The sequence below is a fragment of the Erythrolamprus reginae genome, chromosome 2 (genome assembly GCF_031021105.1).
Source record: "Erythrolamprus reginae isolate rEryReg1 chromosome 2, rEryReg1.hap1, whole genome shotgun sequence".
NCBI classification, from domain to species: domain Eukaryota; kingdom Metazoa; phylum Chordata; class Lepidosauria; order Squamata; family Dipsadidae; genus Erythrolamprus; species Erythrolamprus reginae.
The window spans coordinates 140,905,388-140,931,991 of record NC_091951.1 but is presented as its reverse complement, the minus strand read 5'-3'; the positions used below and the strand labels follow the sequence as shown (position 1 = coordinate 140,931,991).

At 43.9% G+C, this 26,604-nt stretch overlaps 1 long non-coding RNA gene across 1 annotated transcript; it reads right to left on the bottom strand.

Annotated features, from left to right (window-relative positions):
- Positions 1-971: 971 nt before the first annotated feature.
- Positions 972-25,046, bottom strand: LOC139158594 (uncharacterized). Its single transcript, XR_011557719.1, has 3 exons — positions 24,467-25,046; positions 15,691-15,830; positions 972-1,953 (listed from the first exon to the last, which is right to left on the bottom strand). It is a non-coding gene; the product is annotated as an uncharacterized lncRNA (long non-coding RNA).
- Between the last annotated feature and the right edge of the window lie 1,558 nt (positions 25,047-26,604).

Sequence of the window (26,604 nt, the reverse complement as noted above, 5' to 3'; positions counted from 1 at the left end):
TTGCTTAACAAATTTCTAACTTAGCAACATAAATTCTGGGCTCAGTTGTGGTTATACGTTAACCTGTAGTTAAAGTCACTATATATTTTAGTAGATTGGTCACTGTTTATTCCAAAGGAAACTTGCTTACTTTCAACTAGCCTGGGCTAGTATTACTCATCAAAAGCATTTTGTAACAAAGCTCTCACTTATGTGTGCCTCTGTGTGCACGTGTGTTTTATAAGTAAAAAAACTGTTTATAAGCAGCTAAGTAAATTAGCTGCATTTGTATGTAAATACTTCAGAAGAGCAGATGCTGCGAAGTCTAAAGAATCAGGAGAAACTTTCAAACAGCGGGACCAACCCTATTCCATGAATTCATTCAGTGGATGTTTTGGAATAAAAATCAGAATCACGGGGAAAACCCACAGAGTCATTAATATTCAGGTGTATGTTAATAATAACCCTTAGGGGAAAAGTTCAAATCAGATGAGGCAAACCATCTAGGAAGCAGGCTAACTCTTTGTGCAATCTTCCCTAATCTAAATTGTACCCTATAGGTTAACATTGTTTATTATTTTATGTCTCAGTTGTCTTTTTGTGATACATTTTTATTTATTTCAGTCTTCTCAATGAAAGAGGGGAATAGAAGTTTTTCCTGGATCGGAATGGTATAACCACCTGCAGATCAATCAATCACTTACACTTGTTCTATACATGGAAATATAATAACATATTAGAGATAGGTAGTAATTTTCTATGACAAATGGGTTAGAAACATAGAAACATAGAAACATAGAAGTCTGACGGCAGAAAAAGACCTCATGGTCCATCTAGTCTGCCCTTATACTATTTTCTGTATTTTATCTTAGGATGGATATATGTTTATCCCAGGCATGTTTAAATTCAGTTACTGTGGATTTATCTACCACATCTGCTGGAAGTTTGTTCCAAGGATCTACTACTCTTTCAGTAAAATAATATTTTCTCACGTTGCTTTTGATCTTTTCCCCAACTAACTTCAGATTGTGTCCCCTTGTTCTTGTGCTCACTTTCCTATTAAAAACACTTCCCTCCTGGACCTTATTTAACCCTTTAACATATTTAAATGTTTTGATCATGTACCCCCTTTTCCTTCTGTCCTCCAGACTATACAGATTGAGTTCATTAAGTCTTTCCTGATACGTTTTATGCTTAAGACCTTCCACCATTCTTGTAGCCCGTCTTTGGACCCGTTCAATTTTGTCAATATCTTTTTGTAGGTGTGGTTAATGTTGTTAATGTTGTTACCTCTAATTAGCCAGCTGTGTCACGTGCTGACCATGCCCACATCTGGTTTAGCAAAGGGGAAAAAAGTTGTGATACGTCATGTGATGCCATCCTGATGCCGTGAGTTTGAAACCACTGCTCTAAGACATACATACATACATACATACATACATACATACATACATACATACATACATACGGCTCTCTGTATTAAATTAATGTAATTTAATTAAATTTGCATTTATAGTCCATTGAAGCTTGGAAGAATCAAAGACAAAAAAAGGAGCTAGCAGAAGACAAGATGTTCGGACATTACCATTGCTGTCATGATGCAATCCTATGCTTGCAAGAATTCAAAGAAGTATTTACCAGCAAAACAAATGTTCTTCAAGCAACAAAGTCTTAGAAATTAGTAAATAATGACATTCACTTTTGTTCAATCATTTTTGTTTTTGTCCTTTTCATTTCATTTCAGGATGTGAGTCACAGTCCTCCCAATGGAGTGCAGGCTTGAAAATCTTTCAGTGTTAAATTAGTTTTATTCCAGGGTAAGGTGCTGTAGCCGTTGAACACAATATTGCTTAGATCTCTTTCTTCCTTTAATACTGGGATATCATCCTGATGAAGTTTTTATCAAGCAATGCAGAACAGCTTTCTGAGATATACTGAAGAGGCATCAGTTCCCTTCTGAAGGTATCATAGTTGCTGATATCAAGAGAGACATTAAAAAAAAAACCAATAGTAAATATATAAGATTTTTATTAATATTGATTGTTTCGTCATTGCTTATTTGACCCCTATGACAATCATTGTGTTGTACCCAGTAATGGGCAGCCAAAATTTTTACTGCCACTCTGTGGGTGCGGCTCATTTTGTGGGTGTGGCTTGATGGTCATGTGACTGGGTAGGAGTGGCTTGCCAGCCATGTGACCAGGTGGGAGTGGCTTGAACAATCATCATCGTTCAAGTGAACTGTTAAATCCTCGACTTACAACCTCACCAGTGTCGCTCTCTGGGGGTGACAATTTGCTTTGTGTTTACCACGCTCTCCTTCCTGGGTCACTCCCTGCCTCAGGGTGGGTAGCTAGGCGAATGGATGCCAATCAGCTGTTGAGAAAAGATGGGGGAGGAAATAGGCCCCTGCAACTCCTGCCTGTACTGGTCTCCCTGCTGTTTTCCGAAGAGGAGGAGGATGGGAGGGTGGAATGGACAGGTGGAGCTGGGCACACAGCTTCATTTATGTTGTGAGCCACCCCGAGTCCTCAAAGAGGGGCAGCATACAAATCCAATAAATAAATAAATAAATTTCCACTGGTGGAACTGCATTCCACCCCGTCCTGCCTGCTGCCCACCCGGTTGTACCTCATGATTCTTGACAAATGTATCCTTTTCTTTTATGTACACTGAGAGCACATGCACCAAGACAAATTTCTTGTGTGTCCAATCACACTTGGCCAATGAAGAATTCTATTTTATTCTATTCTATTCTATTGTATAGTTCATAGAAACATAGAAGATTGACAGCAGAAAAAGACCTCATGGTCCATCTAGTCTGCCCTTATACTATTTCCTGTATTTTATCATAGGATGGATACATGTTTATCCCAGGCATGTTTAAATTCAGTTACTGTGGACTTACCAACCACGTCTGCTGGAAGTTTGTTCCAAGCATCTACTACTCTTTCAGTAAAATAATATTTTCTCATGTTGCTTCTGATCTTTCCCCTAACTAACCTCAGATTGTGTCCCCTTGTTCTTGTGTTCACTTTCCTATTAAAAACATTATTTAATTATTATTTAATTTAAGTTATTTAATCCTTTAACATATTTAAATGTTTCGACCATATCCCCCCCTTTCCCTTCTGTCCTCCAGACTATACAGATTGAGTTCATTAATAAGTCTTTAGTGATAACATTTATGCTTAAGACCTTCCATCATTTTTGTAGCCCGTCTTTGGACCCGTTCAATTTTATCAATATCTTTTTGTAGGTGAGATCTCCAGAACTGAACACGGTATTCCAAATGGGGTCTCACCAGTGCTCTATACAGCGGGATCACAATCTCCCTCTTCCTGCTTGTTATATCTCTAGCTATACAGCCAAGCATTCTACTTGCTTTTCCTACTGCCTGACTGCACTGTTCACCCATTTTGAAACTGTCAGAGATCACTACCCCTAAATCCTTCTCTTCTGAGGTTTTTGCTAACACAGAACTGCCAATACAATACTCAGATTGAGGATTCCTTTTGCCCAAGTGCATTATTTTACATTTGGAAACATTAAACTGCAGTTTCCATTGCTTTGACCACTTATCTAGTAAGGCTATTTGCCATATTACAGACGCCTCCAGGAATATCAACCCTATTGCACACTATAGAGTCATTGGCAAATAGGCAAACCTTTCCTACCAAACCTTCCTCCATGTCACTCATAAACATATTAAAAAGAATAACGCCGGCTGACTCACCGGCCCCACGGCGATGTTGCTGAAGGGCCGGGCAGACTCGGACCCTTCAGATGGCGGCCGCCATCTTGTTTTCGGCCGAAATCTCGCGAGACGAGATTTCGGCCGGGAATGCCCTGCCCACGTGGCCGGGCATGACGTCGGGTCCGGGCGGGGCCTGCTGGCCCTATTTAAGGGGCAGCAGGCCGGGAAACAGCCTTTTCGCCCGGACCTGGTTGCCTGAGCAGACACTTGTTTGGTGCTGCTCGGCCGCCATTTTGAGTCTCCCTCGTGTTGCGGCCGCCATTTTGTGGCCTACCGAGGGGGCGAAAAGTGCTGTTTGCTAATACTTCTCTTGCTTCAAGACGACGTTGAGGCTTACTCCTTTCACTCGGAGCTGTCTTCAGCGATCCCCCTCGGGCCCGAGGGGGACTGGTAACCTCCTTCCGGCTGGGAGGAGGGCGCGGTGGGGGGTGTTGGGTCTGGGCCCCCGGTCTTGAGGGTTGGTGGATTGCAGGCCTTTCAGGCCTGCCTGCGCAGGGAGGCTTGCAATCGTAATAATACATTAACAATAATACTGTGTCAATTATATATAATTGTAAGTATTACCCAATAAAGGGGTTAAGAGGTAGCAGGGGCTCCCAGGCCCTAGGTAGGGCCCTGTGGTGGGGGAGTTGGGCCTGCCACTCGTGCTGGGGGTTTCGGCCTAGGTGGTTTTAGTGGCTTATTGCATACAAAGGGAAAAAGTGTGATGGCTCCCAAGAAGAGACCTGCCACTGCTCCTATGGCTCCGCCAGCAGCGCGCCCCAGGAGGGCCCTTAGGCCTTCTGCCCGGGCCCGGGCCAGCAGGGAGGGGACTGCTGGGGTGGTCCCTGAACAGGGGGGGGTGGTCTCGTTGCCTCCTGCCCCTCAACCTGATTTTTCTCCTGCTATGTCTTGGGCCAGGGTGTTGGAGAGGCTCGATGAGCTCGAGCAGTGGAGGAGCGGTGCGGTCCCCGGAGCGTCCAGCGATCAAGTGCCCGCGGCGTTGGGGAGAGATCCGGCGGCGGCCCAGGCTGGGCAGCCGGCTCCGTTTGGACGGCAGGCCCCCGCAGGGCCGATGGCGGCTTTCCCGGGCCCCACACCATTGGGCCCCCCGTGGATGTCTTCAACCCCGTACGGGGCAGGTGAGGCTGCACCACACACCACATCCCTGTCTTTTCTTCCACCCCCCGCCCCGGGTTTTCCCCCAGCGGGGGTCGGGAGTGGGTCCAGCTTTTTGGGGTCCCCCGCGGGCACCTGCGGGCAGGTGTGGGCTCCGCCGGTTCCTCCTCCGGGGCCGCCGGCGGCCAGCGCTGCCCCGTTGTCTGGGACGGGTCCTGCGGGGACACCAGCGGTGCCAGGGGCAGGGGGGTGGGTTCCTCCGGCCCCTCCTGTCATGCCCCCGCTCCCGGTTTTCCCCTACCCCCACGGGGCGGGTGTTTTTGGTGTAGCGGCCAACTCGGTATGGGACCCCTTTGCTTGTATTAAAGCGGGGGCCATACCGTGCGGGCTGCCGTCCACCCCTCTAGGATGCCACCTTCACCCGTCGGTCAAGGAGGCCATTTGGTGGGGCGAATACGTGGATCTTTTTTCGCTTTTGAACCGTGAGGTTCCCAAGCAGGAGAAAGAGATTGTCCCGGGGGAGAAAACAAAGAAGACCAAGGTAACGAAATGCTTCAGCTCCTGGCTGTATGCCTTTCTTACCTATGGGTCGGTGGTGATCCAACGGCAGCCGGCTATGGCCTCTGCCATGTTTAAGTATATAGACTTGATTGCCAGGGCCCATTTTGAATATAAGGGCACCATCTGGCGCCATTATGACAAGGGTTTCCGCATGAGGATGTCGGTGGAGCCTAACTTGCCGTGGGATATGGTGGTCCCGGACCTGTGGTTCCGGGCCACGCATATGTCCGGGAAGGAAGGGTGCGAGCGCACGGATAGTGGGCACTTTATGGAGGAGGAGCCTGGCGCGGCTTCGCCGGCCAAGGCGACTCCGGGTGTGGCTGGCAAGGGGGCCTCGCCCGCTTGTCATGAGTTTGCTGCAAAGGGGGCGTGTTTTCGTCCCTTTTGTAAGTACAAGCATGCCTGCGGGAATTGTGGGGGGTCCCATGCAGCTTCAGTCTGTCCCCGACCCAAGAAAGGGGCGGAGAAGAAGGGCGGGGGTCCAGGAAAACCTCCCCCACCAGCTGGGGGAAAAGGGGCCCAGTCCAATTAGGGTGTCTGTGCTCGAGGGTTGGTTGTTCGACTACCACCCTCGCCCGAGAGCCGAGTTGCTCTTGAGGGGCTTCTCCGAGGGATTTAGGATCCCTTATGTGGGTACTAGGAGGGCCTTCATGTCCGACAACCTCAGGTCGGTTGTCGGAAATGAAGACATTGTACGGGCTAAGATTCGAAAAGAGGTGGCTGAGGGCAGGGTCCTTGGCCCCTTCCCGGAGCCGCCCTTTCCGAATCTTCGTGTGTCCCCCTTAGGTGTGGTCCCCAAAAAGGCGAGTGGTGAATTTAGGTTGATTCACCATTTGTCTTTTCCGAAAGGGGAGTCAGTGAATGATTTCATTCCTGACGAGCTTTGTTCTGTCCGGTACGCATCCTTTGATGCGGCCGTGGCTATGGTTAGGGAGTGTGGGGTGGGGGCCCTTATGGGTAAATGCGACATTAAGTCGGCATTTCGGCTCCTCCCCATTCACCCAGGCGACTTCGAGCTGCTGGGCTTCCATTTCGAAGGTGGGTTTTACGTGGATAGGGCATTGCCGATGGGCTGCTCTATTTCCTGCTCCCTTTTTGAGAGCTTTAGTACCTTCCTCGAGTGGGTGCTCAGGAGGCGGAGCGGCCTGGGGTCCGTCGTTCATTACCTTGATGATTTCTTGATGGCCGGGCCTGCGCAATCGGAGCAATGCTTTGCTTTGATGCGGGACTTCGAAGCCCTTTGTGCTCAATTGGGGGTGCCTTTAGCCTCCGAGAAGACCGAAGGCCCTGCCACCAGGATTACCTTCCTTGGTATTGAATTGGATTCAGTGGAGCAATCTTCCAGATTGCCCCTGGATAAGTTGATTAAAATCAGGTCCAAGCTTGAGGCGGTCCTGGGCTGCAGGAAGGTTACTCTTCGGCAGCTCCAGGAGTTGGCTGGGATTCTTAATTTTGCCTGTCGGGTAGTGGTGCCTGGCAGGGCTTTTTCTCGCCGGTTGTACGATGCGATGAAGGGGCTAAGTTTGCCCCACCATCGTACCCGCTTATGTGCAGGGGTCAGGGCTGACCTCTGCGTGTGGCGGGAGTTTTTGGAACGTTTTAACGGGTTGTCGTTTTGGCGGCAGGAGCTTCTTTTGGAAGCGGAGCTGCAGCTGTGTTCCGACGCCGCAGGGACTTGCGGTTTTGGGGTAGTGTTAGGTGACCAGTGGTGCTGGTCGGCATGGCCTCCGGAATGGAGTGCCTGTTCATTGGTTAAGGACTTAACTTTTTTGGAGCTTTTCCCCTTAATAGTGGCCTTAGAGCTCTGGGGTGAGCAGTTCAGGGATAAGACTGTGCATTTTTGGTGTGACAATCTAGCGGTTGTCCATGTTGTGAACGCCCTGTCCTCTAAGAGTGATAGGGTGATGCGGCTTGTCCGCCATTTTGTGCACAGGTCCTTGTCTTTGAACGCCTTGTTTTTGGCTAGGCACGTCCCTGGTTTAGATAACGGGGTGGCTGACGCCTTGTCCCGTGGTCAGTTGTCCAGGTTTCGGACCCTGGCCCCGTGGGCCCGAGAGTCGCCAGAGGTGTTTCCAGCCCACCTGTGGAGCCTGGGCGGGCTCTCGAGAGCTGGAGAGACGAGGCCTCCAGGGCGATCGCCTTATCGGTAGCTCCTAGCACCCTGCGAGCTTATCAGCGTGCAGGTAAGGAGTTTGGGGATTTCAGGCTGGGTAAGGGTTACCCCCATTGCTGGCCTGCCCCGGTTGAGCACCTAGCTGAATTCTGTGTCCTGCTGAAGGGGCGTGGCCTTTCAGTGAGGACTATCAGGGCTAGGTTAGCCGGCCTCGCCTTTCTGTCCAAGGCGGGGGGGTTTGGTGATTTTACGGGTGATTTTCGCATCCGGAGGATGCTGGAAGGTTGGGTGAGGGAGCGACAGGGGTTCCCCTCTGACACTCGTCGGGCCCTGACGGTTCAGCAGCTGTCTCTGATTAATCAGACATTTGGCAGTCTGTGCGCCTCTCCTTACGAGGCTCGGCTGTTCAGGGCAGCGACTTGCGTTATGTTTTTTGGGGCCCTCAGGGTCAGCGAGGCAATGGCCTCCTCACAGTCTGACTTGTCGCTCCGCGCTTTCCAGCTCGCTGATCTGACCTTTAGACAGGGGGGTGTCTCTCTTTTGGTGAGACACTCCAAGACAGATCAGTTACACAGAGGGGTTAGACTTGAACTTAGCGCAGCCACCGATAAGTCTGTTTGCCCGGTGGCTGCTTTGCAGCAATTTTGTGTTTTGCGTGGGTCAGGGCGTGGGTACCTTTTTATACACCAGGATGGTTCCCCCCTGACCCGGTATCAATTCTGGGCGATAGTGTCTAAGGCTATGTCTCAGGCAGGCATGGATCCCGCCGGCTATGGAACGCATTCGTTCCGTATCGGCGCCGCCACTAGCGCGGCACTTTCTGGTTTCCCGGCCCAACGGATTCAGGAGATCGGCCGCTGGCGGTCAGCGGCATATTTGGGTTATGTTAGGCCCGCTGAGGATCCGGGGCAGGGTTTAGGCTAGGTAACCTCTCTGTGTGTGTCCTCTTCCAGGTTCCCAGTCCACGCAGAAACCGACGGCTCTGCTGTGTGGCCACAGCATGGTCTTCTGGGCCGGCCGCTCAGCAGCCAGAAGTGCCATCGGGACCCAGCTGTCGTTGGGACGGTGGGTCAATGTTGTTTGGATGGGCCGGAGGGGAATGCGGTGGGAGGGCCTCCTACCGACGTTGCTGGGTACTCAGCATTTCAGGGCGGTACCCGGCGCTGCTGGGCGGGCGGTTACCCAGGGTCGCGCCCAGATGGGACTGGGTGGTCGGCAGCCCATAGCCGCACCCAGATGGCTGGTCTTGCACCTCGGTGGCAATGACCTATGCCTGCTTGGCGGTCTACCGTTGATCGTCCAGGCGCGCGAAGACCTGCGGCGGCTTCGCACGTTATGGCCCACCACGCAAGTGGTGTGGTCAGAGATCCTCCCACGGATCGTTTGGAGGGACGCCATTTCCCTTAGGGCCATCCACCGGGTTAGGCGCAGGGTGAATAAGGCTGTGGGAAAAACTGTCAAAGAATTAGGGGGGATTGTAGTGGCCCATCCCCTCATCACTGTAGATCGGCCGTGGCTTTACCGGGCCGATGGCGTTCACCTGTCAGAACAGGGGAACGCCATTTTCTTACAGGACCTGCAGCGGTCTCTGCGTGAGCTGGCGCAGATAGAGGGGGGAGTCGGGGGGCCAAGATAGAGATCTGACCCCCGCTCCGTGGCAGGTTAGGGGCGGAAATCTGGGTGGTTTCAGCAACTGCGCGTTCTCCCTTGGGCATCTTTGGGGATGATTGACAGGTTCTCTCCAAGACCATGGTGGGTGCTACCTGCGCACTTGGGGGGAACCTGTCTTTGGGTCCCGCTATTGAAGTCCCAGGGTAGGGGTGAGCCGGCGGGACCCCCCTCATGCGAGTGTATGGCAGGGTCTCAGGTGAGGGAGAGGTCCCTCACCTGGACCAGCATCGATTACGCCCATAGTTGCCCAGGAATGTTGACCTTTTACGTCATTTCCGCCCCGGAAGTGTTTGTTTGACCCTGCAGGTCCATTGGTTCCGGGTCATAGTTAAGTATGTTGATTTATGCAAATTTATGCTAATTCATGCTAATTTAATTAATAAATTATGCAAATTTATTATAATAAAAATGACCCAAGTTTAAATCCAGCTCTTGTGTATGAGTCGTTACTCCGTCTCTTCTGCAATAACGCCGGCTGACTCACCGGCCCCACGGCGATGTTGCTGAAGGGCCGGGCAGACTCGGACCCTTCAGATGGCGGCCGCCATCTTGTTTTCGGCCGAAATCTCGCGAGACGAGATTTCGGCCGGGAATGCCCTGCCCACGTGGCCGGGCATGACGTCGGGTCCGGGCGGGGCCTGCTGGCCCTATTTAAGGGGCAGCAGGCCGGGAAACAGCCTTTTCGCCCGGACCTGGTTGCCTGAGCAGACACCCACCCGCCCTTCCCTATTTTGCAGTGTGCCTAGGGGTCGCCTGCGGGGGCCGAATGGGAATTTTTTGCAGCCTCGCCCATTAGGCCAGGCTGTTTTTTCGCCCATTCCACACTGGGGAGATGGATGTGCGGTTAGGGGGTGTTTGCATTTAATTAGGTTAATTGGCTTACCTCTGGTCATTGGGTAGGCAGGTTAGGGGTGGAAATCTGGGTGGTTTCAGCAACTGCGCGTTCTCCCTTGGGCATCTTTGGGGATGATTGACAGGTTCTCTCCAAGACCATGGTGGGTGCTACCTGCGCACTTGGGGGGAACCTGTCTTTGGGTCCCGCTATTGAAGTCCCAGGGTAGGGGTGAGCCGGTGGGACCCCCCTTATGCGAGTGTATGGCAGGGTCTCAGGTGAGGGAGAGGTCCCTCACCTGGACCAGCATCGATTACGCCCATAGTTGCCCAGGAATGTTGACCTTTTACGTCATTTCCGCCCCGGAAGTGTTTGTTTGACCCTGCAGGTCCATTGGTTCCGGGTCATAGTTAAGTATGTTGATTTATGCAAATTCATGCTAATTCATGCTAATTTAATTAATAAATTATGCAAATTTATTATAATAAAAATGACCCAAGTTTAAATCCAGCTCTTGTGTCCGAGTCGTTACTCCGTCTCTTCTGCAATAGGACCCAGAATAGACCCTTGTGGCACACCGCTTGTAACCAGGCTCTGCTCTGAATACTTGCCATTAACAACAACCCTCTGATATCTACGCTTCAGCCAGCTGCAAATCTATTTAACTATCCAGGAATTAAGTCCAATCTTCACTAACTTATCTATCAGCTCTTTATGTGGAACCATATCAAAGGCTTTGCTGAAGTCCAGATAAGCAATATCCATGGCATCACTTTCATCCAACACCTTTGTGACATAGTCAAAGAAATCAGTGAGGTTAGTTTGACATGATTTGCCTTCAGTAAAGCCATGCTGGTTTGGGTCCAATAAGTTATTGGTTTTTAGGTGCTGATTTATCCTTTTTTTGAGTAGAGTCTCCATCATTTCTTGTATCAGACTTGTATGCCGCTCTGAGTCTTTAGAGAGGGGCGGCATGCAAGTCAAATAAATAAATTAATAATAATAATAATAATAATAATAATAATAATAATAATAATAATAATAATAATAATAATTTCAGTTCCTGAGTAGTTGACATGTGTCTGCTAACTCTCCCAGTAAAAATAATCTATACAGCAACTAAGATGATTTAAGCCAACATGAGATCTAATCAAAGTTCATTTCCTACATTAAATATTTCCTACATTAAATACACCGAGGCACAATTGAAAGATTTTGGATCAGAATTATAAACTGGGATAATCCCAATCCACAAATAGAGTTGAAATGTTGTATATTAGCAAATAGGTGAGGGTCTAATGAATATTTTTCATGAATATTATTCATGAGTATTTTTCTTATTAGCTTCAACTGACTTTAATTCAATACAAGATTTTTTTTATCATATTGACTAAAACTCCAGAGGATATTTAAAAAGGGTGAAACATTCATTATGTTGGCAATGTCAAAAGCTTATGTTGACACTTTTATGATATAGGAGTGCTCTATTATTGCTCTGTTTTAGTTTGATGTCTACAAAGGGTGCAGTTGAAGTTGAAAATGTATTTTTCTTTTATGTATCCAAAACATAAAAAATATTATGTGAAGAATTATGGGTTCATCAATGAGGTGCATTGAGGAGGGGCCAAGGAGGCAACTAAAATAATAACTTCACTGTGGGAAAGACTGAATTATGACTGGATTATGGTGTTTGATTATAGATATATGTTTGCTTTGAGCTGGTTGTTTATTGAGTTAATAAAAAATGGAATAAATATTCTTTTTAGGAGTCAAAGTTTAAAAATTTCTTTCAAACATTAACTGAATGAGAAGTGAAAGGCCGGCTGCTTAAGGCTGGCTGGCATTTGCAGGGTGGGGGAGGATGCACTTGGCCACCACCGCTGGAGGATTTGAAATGGGTGATGGCGTGATAGCGTGGCGCTAGGCATGTTGGGAGGTCAAGGGGCTGGGCAGAGAGCCCTCGCATAAAAGTGACGGGTCGATGCTCTCCACCCTTTCCAATTTTGGACTCGTCGGTCCCCGTTACAGGCACCTGCCCACCCTTCCCGTGGTCTCAGTGTGATTGCTGGTCACCTTTGGAGGCCAAGTAGCAATTTTTGGCGGCCTTAACGCAGTTTAGGTTATGGCTGTTTTTTCGCCTACTCCATACTGGATCAGGAGATGGGAGAGGTTAGGAGGTGCTTAGCAGTAGTTGCTGTCAGATTTAGGTTAATTGGCTCAAATTCCCTTGGTCACTGGAATAGTGGTAGGGGGCAGAAAAGGACTAGCAGCAACTGTGTGATCTTCTTTAGGGCACCTTTTGGAAGGTCATGGGCTGCCCCTCACCAGAAGCTCTGGGCAGAATCCGCCTGAGTTTTGGGGAGGAGGTGCCCTTGGGATTCACTCGCCATAAGCCCACAAATGGGGGTGAGCCTTCCCACATGCCTTGGGCGTGGGAGAGGGCAAGTGAAAGCCAAGGTCAAGGGCGACCTTCCCTTGCTCAGCAAGGAGTTTTTGCCCATAATTGCCCAAGGATGTTTGGAACGGCAGTTCCGCCCCATTGGCTTTCTCTGCAGGTCCAGATTTAAATAAATAAAGTGACCCATAAAACCCAGTTCTGTGGTCAGTGTGCTTATTCCATATCCGACGCAATACCATATGCACTTTTAAATAATAAATTAATACCTAATTTTGTGTTTCCTCTTTATCTTTCAGTTAGTTTTCCCTTTTCCTTATCTTACTTTAGGAACTTTCTATCCTGGCTATAATTCAGGAAGCACTTCCATTGCTTTTAAAAATAAGTTGCTATTTGAGTCCAGAGCACGAAACCTTCTACGTGATAGGATAGGAAGCAAACCGGTCTGATCTGCAGCATGAAACAATTCATGAATCAGCCTATGAGTCATGGTGGCAATTCCAACACGCTCATTTGTACAGCTGTTGTTTTTTTGTCTCTGAATGGCCACAAATATCATTTGTATCAAGGCTTCCTTCTCCTCCCAATCTAATATTTACCCTCCATATATGATTAAAAAAAGAGTTGCCAGTGTGAAGGCCGTCCAGGAGCAATGAATAGCTTGGGCCTAGTATGGACACAGGACATATATTACCTATGCATTTATGGTAGCTTCCTTGATCCTGGCAAGGTAAAATAAGGTTAAATAACCAAGAAGAATCTGAATTTTATGTGATTTGGAATAAAGTGTATACATGGATAGACAAAAAGAAGAATTAAAAATGCATATTAGAAGTATGGTTAGGGTTTAATTTTTGTGTTTGTACAGTGGTACCCCGACATAAGAGCTGCTCTACTTAAGAGCAACTCGAGATAAGAGCTGGGAGGGGAGAGATATTTTTGTTCTACTTACAAGCCCAAATTCGAGATACAAGCGCCAAGGAGCTGTCTCCTGAAGCCAAACGCTAACTTCCGCGTTCGGCTTCAGGAGACAGCTGCGAAGCGGCGCGCGTGTTTTAAAAGGTTGCAGCCGGCCTGGGGGGCTCGGGGGGGGGGTGCTTGCAGCTTTCTTTCTTGCTCTTTTTCTTTCTCTCTTTTACCTTCCCTTCCTCTATTTCTTCTTTTCTTTCTCCTTCCCACCTTCTTCCCTCCCTCCCTCCCTTCACTCATTCCTCTCTTACTCTCCCCTTTCATAAGTTTCCTTGCTTCCTTCCTCTGTTCATGTCCCTTCCCTCTTTCCTTCCTTCCTTCCCACCCTCCGTCCATTCATTCACCCATTCCTCTCTTGATCGCTTAAAGCCGGTCCCTGGTGCAAAAAGGGTTGGGGACCTCTGTCCTACAGGATTGGGTGGCAGAGAAGTTGAACATATGTAAATTTAAAAGTTTAAGGAAGTTTACAAGTTAAGTGAAAGAAACTTCATTATTCATTTATATGTACATGTACATTTCTTCATTAAAAACATGTCTTTCTGCATAATTTAGACTAACTTTGTGAGTTTTTTGAGGGCTGGAACCAATTAAAATTATTTACATTAATTCCTATGCGGAAAAGTCGTTCGAGATAAGAGCTGCTCGACTTAAGAGCCCAGGTCCGGAACGAATTAAACTCGTATCTCGAGGTACCACTGTACTTTGCTTAGATATGAAGTTTATGTTTTTTTTTCTCATAATAAGGTAATATAAAATTTCTTCTTTTCACTTAAAGTAATAGGTTGACTTAACATATTAATAATGTATTCTTTTTTTTGTAATGCAATTTGACTTCTTGAACAAGTGGGGTATCTGCAACCCCAATTTTATGTTAAATGTATGTTTGTCAATTTTAAGAAAATCAATAAAGTTTATTTTTTAAAAAAGAGAGAATGCAATCCCCCAAACAGGGGTCGGTGGGTATTTTCCTCCTGGTTTGGACCAGATTGCCTGAACCATTAGCGACCCATTACTGATGTAATTTTGGCATCATGGATCTGGTTTTGTCTGTGCTGCTCTGTGCTCTCAGCCATCTTTTTTCCTAAATTTTTGGTCAATTTCTCTGGGTCTGGATGGCTTCTCATTCTGGACAGTGGAAAAAACCGTCCCGCCTTTCCCTGGGTTAATACTGACCTAACCGAATCACAGCTGAGCAGTGAGCAGCTCCTCAGCTGACTTTCAGGCTGAATCCATCTTCTGAGCATGCCCAGAAGTAAAACAACATGAAGGGACGTGTGTGTGTGTGTGTGTGTGTACACATTGAGAGTGCGCACACAAAATGTCATGCGAAGGTAAATTGGGCCCACCCTTGCCCATAAAGCTGCTTCTGAAACACTTGGTTGTTGTTCCCAATAAACTTTAACAAGAATGGACAATCTTTTAAATGAGGAAATGTAGCATTCTTTAAGAGATGGCGGACAACATGCCAAAGCTGAATGGGGCTGAAGCAGGATTCGGAGGAAAGAAAGACACTTTACTTTCTGACAGCCCTTTTTTCTTTGAGGCACTCCTTTCTTTACTCCAAGCTGCAGAAAAGGTACATATTACTTCAAAGATGTCCAAAGTAATTAATTATCAAGAGTTTATCTGTGAACTCTTTATTTCTGTCAAAATGTCTAGACATAGCATAACCCCCTTCAACATTGTAATATGTACAGTCGCAAGAGTCTCAGAGATTCAAAAAATGGTTCTGGTCTCTTCTTCTGATTCTTGGACATAGAGCTCCTCTAGACCAGTGTTTCCCAACCGTGGCAACTTGAAGATATTTGGACTTCAACTCCCAGAATTCCCCAGCCAGCGAATGCTGGCTGGGGAATTCTGGGAGTTGAAGTCCAGGTATCTTCAAGTTGCCAAGGTTGGGAAACACTACTCTAGAGTATTGTAGAAAATTAAACTGGCCATCCAGATGACCAAAATCAATCTTTCAAATATAACAACACATGATCTATAAACAAAGCTCGCTATATCTGAAGAATATCTTCAACCAAATCTCCTCTTTGGAGTTTCATAGCTATACTATAAACCTTTTGGGTCTCTATAATGGCTTTCTAACTAAAGTAATTGTATCACTCACAACTTCCACCAGATGCAACAAGTTCATGTTTCACTATTTTCAGAATCCATAACCCTTTTCCTGTTCAATTAAGAAGTATCGATTCTGTTCTTTTTCTCTCCCCCTTCATCCCAGTGATGTAGTACAGGTTTTAGGATTTGAGAAGGTCTTTGCCCCAAATTACCATCTAGAGATATCACACAGAGGATTTAGTAATAGTTACGTTTTGAAACCTGCTGTCACCAGTTATGATGGCCAAGCAGATCCTGGGGCAGAGAATGCTGTGGGACAGGTTGAACAAGCAGTCAACCAGCATTGTCATATTGCTGCAGTATCCTGTGTGTTTGATTCTCTTCTGAACATCTGAAAGGCAGGAAGAAAACAGGGAAAAGTCATCCTAGTTCAAAAGTAATGAACAGTGATGGTGCTGGATTAGGGTTAAGAAGATTGGGGTTTCCTCAGTCGGACACACACATTGGCTAAATTTGAGGCAGCCATTTTGCTCTGCTACTTTGCTCTGCTAAACTACTTTTTTCAGAGAAAAAAAATGGGCCGAAGGAAGGTTAAAACTCCAGTGCTAAAATGTGGACAGCAACCTTTGTACACAAGGCTACAAACAGTACTACTTTTTGGTGTTCATTTTGAATAATGTAGTTTTAAAAACGTGTAACAACAAGCCTTGGATAATCCCAGATAATCAACTGGTAAAATAATAATAATAATAATAATAATAATAATAATAATAATAATAATAATAATAATAATTTATTAGATTTATATGCCGCCCCTCTCCGAAGACTCGAGGTGGCTGATATATTGAATATATATTCATAAAATTTGAAATTAACAGCAGTGTTCTTCCATGCAAAAAACATCAAAGTTTGGATGCAAATTTCAGATAAATAATCTGTTTTTTAATTCACTGGATTAAAATACTGCATTCTTTCTAAACTTCAGCTGGGATTATCACTACTGGAAGTATTTTCTTACCCATCAAGGTGTCATATGGAATTCATGAAGGTGGGCCTTTATTTCCTGATATTTAACTTGATATTAGAAACATTGCTCTCTTTTATCAAAGAATCCAAAAATACTGAGCATATAAGAATGCCTAGAGTCCAAAACAAATTATTAAATATTGTTGATTATTCTTGCCTATTAAGGTCCATCCAGTGTCCTAACATCCCACATAATGCTCTAGAAGTCTGTTTTGCCTAACTTTCATAGCCAGGTCATTGCAGCAGAAAAAGCACCCAAGTATCAGGACTTTTTACTTTTGCATATACAGGGCTACCTCTACTTACGAACTTAATTCGTTCCGTGACCAGGTTCTTAAGTAGAAAAGTTTGTAAGAAGAAGCAATTTTTCCCATAGGAATCAATGTAAAAGGAAATAATGCATGCAGGGAGGGTTGAGGCCCTGTTTCCTCCCAGGAGATCCCTAGAGAGGCCCCACGGAGGCTTCTCCCCACCTTTTCTGGCCCTGTTTCCTCCCAGGAGATCCCTAGAGAGGCCCCACGGAGGCTTCTCCCCACCTTTTCTGGCCCTGTTTCCTCCCAGGAGATTCCTAGAGAGGCCCCACGGAAGCTTCTCCCTGACTTTTCCAGTCCAGCAGTTTCGGAGGCTCGGGTTTGTAAGTGGAAAGTGGTTCTTGAGAAGAGGCAACACTCGGTTCTTATCTGGAAAAGTTCGTAAGTAGAGGCATTCTTAGGTAGAGGTACCACTGTATGTAGTTTTCCTGCAATTGTGGGCTACATTTCAAAATTACATATTCACTGTGACACCCGCCCCCCCCAACTCTTTGCCAGGATGATTGTTTGCAACATTCAGCACATTTTCGCTGAAAAAACTAAAGGAACTTAAGTTTGTGTTTAAGGCATCACTGTGTTTAAGTGATGCCTTAATTTATTTGGCTTCATGCTGCCCACTGCCAACATTTTAGACATAGTAAACATACCAGTATTTTCGTTCCACGCCCCCCCCCTCGCCGGGGTACCCATCCCACTATTTGAGAAACACTGTTCTACCTAAAGACTCAGCCCAGTCCAGCAGAAGAGATGAAACTATAGTGGGGTGGGTGAAAACATCCATTCAAATGATTGTTGAAATTCTATGAATGCATTATAATAATGCATTCAATCTTGCCTAGTTAGGTGCAAAGATCTACATCAACAAATCATTCAGTTATTATTGAGAATTCTGATCTACATCTGGAAGGCACCATGGTACCCCATAAATTCAGATTTGTAGGAGAACATTGTAAGAGATCTAATAAATATCTAATCTAATAAATTATTATTATTATTATTATTATTATTATTATTATTATTATTATTATACTGGTATACAGTGGTCCCCCGAGTTTCGCGATCTCGATCATTGCGAAACGCTATATCGCGATTTTTCAACCCGGAAGTAAAAACACCATCTGCGCATGCGCGCCCTTTTTTCTATGGCCACGCATGCGTAGATGGCGCCGGGCAGATCAGCTGCTGGGCGGCTTCCCTGGGTCTTCCCCCTCTTGCCGGCGAGAGGGCGAGCGGCGGGCATCAGCGAGGAGTTTGCGTGGGCAGCGGGGAAACCCCAGCGCCGCTTCCCAGCTGAGTCCTGAAGCCAAACGCGGAAGTTCGCTTCAGGACTCAGCTTGGAAGCGGCGCAAGCGAACGGCGTGGGCGGGCGAAGGGCGGGCGCGCAGGCAGGCAGGCGGCGGACAAGCGGCGGGCGGACAAGCGGCGGGCGCGGCAGCAGCGAGGAGTTTGCGTGGGCGGCGGGGAAACCCCAATCTTCGGCTCCTCGCTGCTGCGGCGGAAGTAAAAACACCATCTGCGCATGCGCAGATGGTGTTTTTACTTCCGCACCGCTACTTCGCGAAAAACCGATCATCGCGAGGGGTCCTGGAACGGAACCCTCGCGATAATCGGGGGACCACTGTATATTATATACAGTATATCATGATCTGGCATACAGAAAAAAAGCATTAAAAGAAGTAGTAGTAGAACCAAACTATTCTCCAAAGCACCAGAGGGTAGAATAATAAGCAATGGGTGGAAACTAATCAAGGAGAGAAGCAACCTAGAACTAAGGAGAAATTTCCTGACAGTTAGAACAATTAATCCGTGGAACATCTTGTCTCCAGAAGTTGTGAATGCTCCAACAATGGAAGTTTTTAAGATGTTGGATAACTATTTGTCTGAAGCGGTGTAGGGTTTCCTGCCTAAGCAGGGGGTTGGACTAGAAGACCTCCAAGGTCCCTTCCAACTCTGTTATTCTATTCTATACCACTTTCTTAGAGTAAAACTTACAGAACTAAATCAGGCTTCTGTATGAATAAGTTTATAATAATAATAATAATAATAATAATAATAATAATAATAATAATAATAATAATAATAATATAATAATAATAATAATAATAATTTATTAGATTTGTATGCCGCCCCTCTCCGAAGACTCGGGGCGGCAGGATTTATTCTCTAAATTGTAGAAGATGAATTGTATGAAATTTTAAAATCTCCCATGTCCCAAATCACTATGTATAGTATGAATATATAAAAAATAGTAACAAACACTAAATTTAATTTCAATAACTAAATTCTGAAACAGATTTCATGCAATTGGAATGCCTCCAGAACTATATCACATAAAGGATGTGGGCTGTATTCAGCCTTTTTATATACATTATATAACAGCTTCAAATGTTGCATTATGATAAGCAAATGTGACGTCAACTAGAATAGCCTCAGAAGCATTCTGGCTGCATGAAAACTCCATTGCAGATTGTTATTCATCTTTTGAAGTGCTATACCATTGGAAAGATGAAAAAATACTATAAAAATGATTAGATTATGTATGAGACCTTTACCTAAGTCTCCAGATAGACCTTTGTGTAGACTGCCAGAGCAATAACTTTTTTTTAAAAAAATGTCAATTAAAAACTGAGGCATAGATCTGGCGAACGCTGCCAGGAAGAAGTATATGGTAGTCAAGAAACCTACAGACTACAGCTCATGATAAATGATTAACCAGTATGCCACAGTGCCAGACTGAACTCCTGGCTTTGATAATTAGCTGCTCTACGAAGGGAGATACACCCATTTGTTCTTTGTGCCTAGTAACTATGTTAGATAAAGAACTGGGTTAATGCAGAGGCAACATGGGCTTCTCTTATATATCGATATTCCTCTTGTGAAAGAATAGAGTACAAGAAAATAAAGGCTAGGAACTATACGGCAGGAATAGGAGACTTAAAATCAGTGGTGAAATCTAAAAATTTATCCTACTCGTTCTGTGGGCGTGACTTATTTTTGTGGGTGTTGCTTGGAGGTCAGGTGGATGTGACTATAGGTGTATGTGAGTTGGTGATCAGGTAACTCATTGGACATGCTTGGTGGTCATGTAAGCGGGTGATTTAATCTCTCTATTTCTCTCTCTCTCTCATTCATTCATTTAATTCAACTTCCATGCCACCCAATCGCAATGGGTCTCATTTGCAAATAAGATGTACTGAATAAACATTCACAAGATTGGCTGTCAGTTCACCACAATGCCTCATGTTGCATTGAGATGCAAGAGGTCTATGCATCTTTATGGGTGGAAATTAGGTCAGTGTCTGAATCACTGTAAGTCAATAAACTGGAGTGCACCAGGGACTTGGAAAAATCTTCAGGAAGACCCCTGAATATGTGAAAACCTTCAGGAAGATAAAATAAGCAGAAAACATGTTTAGCATCAAATTATTATATTAATATTAGGAGATATATAAAGAAGTATGAGTAGAATCAAAGGCAGTCCAGTCACACTTCATTTTGATATGCAGACTCATTTTGTGTCTTTCTGCTAAGAAATAAATGTCACAGGAGTAAAAAATTCCTATCTAAAGTGATCTCTGTAGCTTGTGTACCAATTGTCAAATCCTCAGATATACAGACTGATTGACTTACATGATTTCTAGGGAACTCCATCCCTTGTGAATGTTAAGAATGGGATGAGGTACAAGCTTAAAACAATAATATTTTTGTCCTTTTTACAATCCTGTTTCAAAGTTTAAAACAATAACAAAATCTTAAAATTATGAAAAGGATAAAAATAGATAAATCCAGCTGGTAATACATGCCAACCCTATCCCCAATAAATTAGGACCTGGAAGCCTGAGGAGAGGAGATTGTTTTCACTTCCCTTGTGAATGTTAAGAATGGGATGGACACCTCAGCCCTGTGGGCAAACTGTTCTACAGATATAGGACAACCCAGAAAAGAGGTAAGTTTCCTGGTTCACACCTATTTATCTTTATGGAGGCAGAGCCATGCAAAACCCTCCACAACTTAGCATGTAGGATGGGCAGACTCTTCCTGGAGCACATAATTCCAAAGGTAGCCAGAACCATTGTATGAAATACTTTATAGGTAAAACTAGCCCTTGCAATTGTATTCAGAAATATATAGGTTGCTAGTACAGTGATCAGAGGAGATCTTTCTGTCAAATTGGCATTTGCTTATCAGCATGTAGGCAATCACAATGTGTACCTTTTGCAGTATTTGAATAATCTTTAGAAGCAGCCCCCAATAGAGTAGATTGCAATTCTCCAAACATGAGACAATAAGAGCATGAGTGACTGTAGTCAAAGTTCTAGCTTCAAGAACAATCACTTTCAACATATCCTCCTAAAGCTGGGGAAATGTTCTCCTGACCAATCTCAGAAGAATTTCCAGATCCTGAAGAAGCTTCTTTGGGGGAATATAAAAGTCCTATTTAAATCCAAAACTGGAGCTTTTGGGAGCTACCATATTTTTGGAGTATAAGATGCACCTTTCCCCCCTAAAAAAGGCTGAAAATTTGGGTACATCTTATAGTCCAAATGTAGTTTTTTCGAAGCTTTCTTCTCCAGCCGTAACGAGTTGCTAACACTCTTCCCATTGCTACTCCAAAGAATTTTTCCCCCCAGCCCTAAGTTTTTGTAGACTTGTTTTCATTGCTACTCCCTCTGAAGAAGATTTCTTTTTCAGCCCTAATGAGGTGCTAATGACCTTCCCAGCTTGCAAGATTTTTTCACTGCTACTCCAAAGAAGTTTTTTTTCCAGCCCTCTTTGCAGTGTTGTTTCATTGCTACTCCCTCCAAAGAAGATTTTTTTTCAACCCTAACAAAGTGCTAGATTTTCTTGGCTTGTAGGATTTTTTCATTGCTACTCCAAAGAAGTTTTTTTCCAGCCCCAAGTCTTTGCAGGGTTGTTTTCATTGCTACTCCCTCCAAAGAAGATTTTTTTTCAACCCTAACAAAGTGCTAGATTTTCTTGGCTTGTAGGATTTTTTCATTGCTACCCCAAAGAAGGTTTTTTTCCAGCTCTAAGTCTTTGCAGGGTTGTTTTCATTGCTACTCCCTCCCAAAAAGATTTTTTCAGCCCTAACCAGGAAATAAAATAATGTGCTGAAGCTGATCAGACTAAGGATGCTAGCCAGAGGAATGCCTGGTATGTAGATCCCCCCCCCTATTTTCCTTCCCTAAAACTAAGGTGCGTCTTATAGTATGAAAAAAATACGGTAAGTTATTTCTGAACAAATAAGTACTTCATCTTTCAGGGATTCAGCTTGATCTGTTTCAAACTATCAAGTTCCAGACTATTTCCAGAGAGGCTGTCAGCCTAGGGTAGAGATTACAGTTGGGTATCATCAGCATACTGATAGACTGAGCTGATAAATGATATTTCCCATACATTAAGCAAGATGCAAGAGAAAGTTGAATCTTGGGGTACCTCTATACTGAAGCAGCCAAAATCTCAATCACTCTTCTCCTGCCATTACTGACCAAAACCACTTACTTGATCTCCAAACCTCACAGGCAACTCAGAAAGACACCATAGTTGATGATGTCAAAGGTCACTGTGATTTCTACTATGTTGAGAAGAGTTGTACTCCACTTGTTCAAGTCCCACTGTAAGAATCCAATAGACACGGAGCAGAGCCCCTGTACACTGAAGGGTTCATCATAGTTGAGGGTACATAAAATTGCAGCTTCAGAATCATGAAAACAATATAAAGGTCTTTAAAATATCTCAGCAAGTCAGTTATTTCAAATGTTAAAATTTTGATGGCTGTCATTCATTATTAATTGCACAATAGTGGATAGGTTGGCTGACCTTTAGTTCAAACAAGATAGGGAATTTATTAGCTGCGGGTTCTGAGTCTAACTTGGAGGATAAATTTAAACTGGTTTGGTTGAAGTTGCATTTCCGCAACAAAATAATCAAGTTTACACTTGAATAGCGCACTAGACGATTGACTAATGATGATGATTAAGAGTCCAGTACCAGCTTTGGTTTGTCTATCTGGCACACAACTGAGGTGAGAAAATAAATGTAGCCATTATCCTTCAGTTTGTATTCACTTATAATTAACTTACTGTAATGAATTTTATGTGGGAACAACCATAAAAGACAGTTCAAAAACTTTTTAAATTGAACACATATATCATGATTTGAATGGAAACTTGTCAGACAGATCTTAAGATATTACTATGTCTTGGAATTGAGATTTACCCCTTAATCATACACCAAGTTTTCCCATTATCCCCGACAGGCTTAGTAATAGATATAAGGATTTTCTCTATATCCAAAATTTTGAATACTCTTTTAAGAAACACAGAATAGGCAACTTGGTGTCTTCATGAAGTTTTAGATTTAAATCTCCATTAGCTTCAGGCAGTTGGCCAGTGGCATGAGATAATATGATATTTCTAGTTGCTTACATATTAATACCAGTAGTATACCAAATTTCTTGTTTCTGGAGAGAAATCTTCCAGGTTCTATTACTAGTATAGATTTATTTGACAGCTTCTTTTGCACAAGAGCTTCATTTTTACTGTAACTTGCTGCTTGTATCCTTATGATATATATTGATATTGATTGTTTCCTGATTGCTTATTTGTACTCTATGACAATCATTAAGTGTTGTACCTCATGATTCTTGACAAATGTATCTTTTCTTTTAGGTACACTGAGAACATATGCAGTAAAAACAAATTCCCTGTGTGTTCAATCACACTTGGCCAATAAAGAATTCTATTCCATTCCATTGCATTCCATTGCATTGCATTGCATTCTATCCTATCCTATCCTATCCTATCCTATTCTATTCCAAAAAAAGAGCTTCATTTTTGTAGCAAATAAATAAATAAAAATAAATAAATAGGTACTATACCTTTTTTGGTGAAGTTAAACTATGTTATCCGGGCATCAGTAGTGGGTTCTAAAACCCATTGCTACTAGTTCACTGAACTGGGCCGAACTGGTCGCTACCCACCATCGCAGGACATGTATTATATATTATTATTATTATTTATTAAATTTGTATGCCGCCCCTCTCTGTAGACTCGGGGCGGCTCACAGCAGTGATAGAAACAATGTACAATACAAATCTAATAATACGAAGTTATTCTTAACCACATTATTACTGCCAATATGAAAATCTTGACAAAAGGCACAACTATAAGGCTGCATGTCCCTTGGAAGCTTGGAGATTCGTTTCATGCATCAAATAAGCTTTAAAGTTAGTTTGACTAAAAAACTCAGAGGATGCTATTAAGTTTCTATTAGCTGATGAAATGGAAATTGCAGCTCTATCCCAAGAAATATGTTTTGTCCTTTTCTTTATGAAAGCACGGAGACAGCATATCTGGCAGACATATCAAATTTGAAGACTGGATAACATATGTCTTTATCTGCATCTATATTGTTATTTTTCTCTATTCCGAATCAAACTAAAATCTGGATAATCTGTCTATCTTGGTCTCTGTCTCCAGCTCTCCTACCTCCACGTCTTTTTCCCAATCTAAGTCTGCATTGTAAGAAGCAGCTATATACGCAAATATTCTGAGTATTAAGCCAGCATTTGAAAACTTAAATGCAGATACTGGATACCATGAGGGGAACTGATGCAAAAAATTTAAAATGCTGGAGAGACATTATTAATAGATCTGTTTACAAATACAATGATTGAATGAAAACATACCATGTTGTTGGCTTGATGGGATGTGTGAACTCAGCCATGCAAAAGAGCATTCTTATGTAGTTCAAGATGGTCTCAGTCCTTCAGTTCAACAGGCTGTATTCAGGTCAGAAATCTTGCTAGCAGCTGCTGAGTTTCTTAGTTAAACCCATAGGGTTGGTATTGCAGCTTGGGGTGGGGAGAAGACCTAGGAGCAAAGTTCTCTTCCGCCATCCAGGAAAAAAAATTCCAGTTGGCTCATCAAGGCAATTGAGGCTGTTTTCTAGTTGAGTGGAGGTGTTTGCTTCTGCATAATCCTTTAGTTAACCACTGATCGAAACCCTAGTTCCCTGAAAGGGACCTCGATGTTGAATGTATACCCAAAAACCCAGAACAACAGGCTGAAAGCCAAGAGCAACACCCCAGTATAAACAAAGAAATCCCAGGAGCTCAGAAAGCGACAGGCCCCAAGGATGAGGAGGACTAGTCCAGCCACATCACACAGGATAGCGGCAAGGAATATCAGAAAACACCGAGTCTTGCGGAAGGAAAGGATCATGGTAAGCACAGCCTCAGGCAAGAGAAAACCCAAGCACCACTTTCATCTCCCACACCGCTTGTCAAAAAATATCCATGCTGCCTTAAGGCCAGAAGGAAATATACCTGTCCTAACGCACCTCCCAGAATAATAGGCAGATTCGCCAGGCAAGGCTTTTAACTCCTTCCTGTTCTGTCATCGGACTGAAGTGACACATATTTGCTGACAGGACTTCACATATAGAACCAGATCTATTTGGTTTGATTTGGCTTTGTTTTGTTTTCATTTAGATGCTCAAATATGATACAACCTTAGCTAAGGCATGTGTGGTGTTTGGGGTTTATATTTGTTAAGTTCTTTTTAAAGTGGTTGTTTTATATTCATATTAAGAATTGAATATGTTTATATTCATAATATACATAAGTGCACCAGTGTGCCTACCGTCCCTGTCCTACTGTCCCCATTTATTTGTCCCCATTTCCTATTCATGTTTATACTTACACCTTTTCCTTTTTTTGACTAAAATTTATACCTAGAAACAAACAAAGTAATAATCAAAAGCCAATATGGGTTGTCAAATGCAGATCATGCCAGACTAATCTTATTGCATTCTTTGACAGGGTGACAAAATTAATGGATCAGGGGAATGCTATCAATATAATTTATTTGGACTTCAGTAAGTCTAGGTCCTGGGGGAACGTTGGGGAATGGCGTTCCAGTAGGGAAAATGGAGCTGTGCACTACGTTTAGTTTAATGAAAAGAAGGACTAGGGGAGACATGTGAGCAACCAAACTGAGTCGGTTGAGAAAGGCAACATAGAAATATAATAATCTAATCTACTATAAATAAATAAATAAATGAGTGAGTGAGTGAGTGAGTGAATGAATGAATGAATGAATGAATGAATGAATACATACATACATACATACATACATACATACATACATACATAAATACATACATACATTCCAATATCTTAGGGGCTGCCACAAAGAAGAAGGAGTCAAACTATTCTCCAAAGTACCTGAGGCTAGAACAAGAAGCAATGGGTGGAAACTAAACCAGGAGAGAAGCAATTTAGAATTAAGGAGAAATTTCCTGGCAGTTAGAACAATTAATCGGTGGAACAGTTTGCCTCCAGAAGTTGTGAATGCCCCAAAACTGGAAGTTTTAAAAAAGATGTTGGATAAACATCTGTCTGAAGTAGTGTAAGGTTTGCTGCTTAAGCAGGAGGGTTGGACTAGAATACCTCCAAGGTCCCTTCCAACTCTGTTTTTCTATTTCTATTATTTCTATTTCTATTCTAAATAAATAAAATAAATATTATTAGATCAGCAAGTTTGTTAGGATTAGTATTCTGCTTTGGGAATGCCTGAGAGTTTTGATTAGTATTCTGATTTGGGAATGCCTGGGAGACATATCTATAAGGCTGTAAATCCTATATCCCTAGTAGATGAAGCCTTGTGCATACTTCCTAGCCAAAGGGCAAAGAAACTTTAAAACTTTCTGAGAGTCAACCTTGACTTCTGGTGAATTCTCGGCAGAAATACAGAAATATTTCCATTTTATTTTGGGGTGTTTCTTTTCTATTTTTCTCAACTACAACCCTGATAAGTCTCTCTC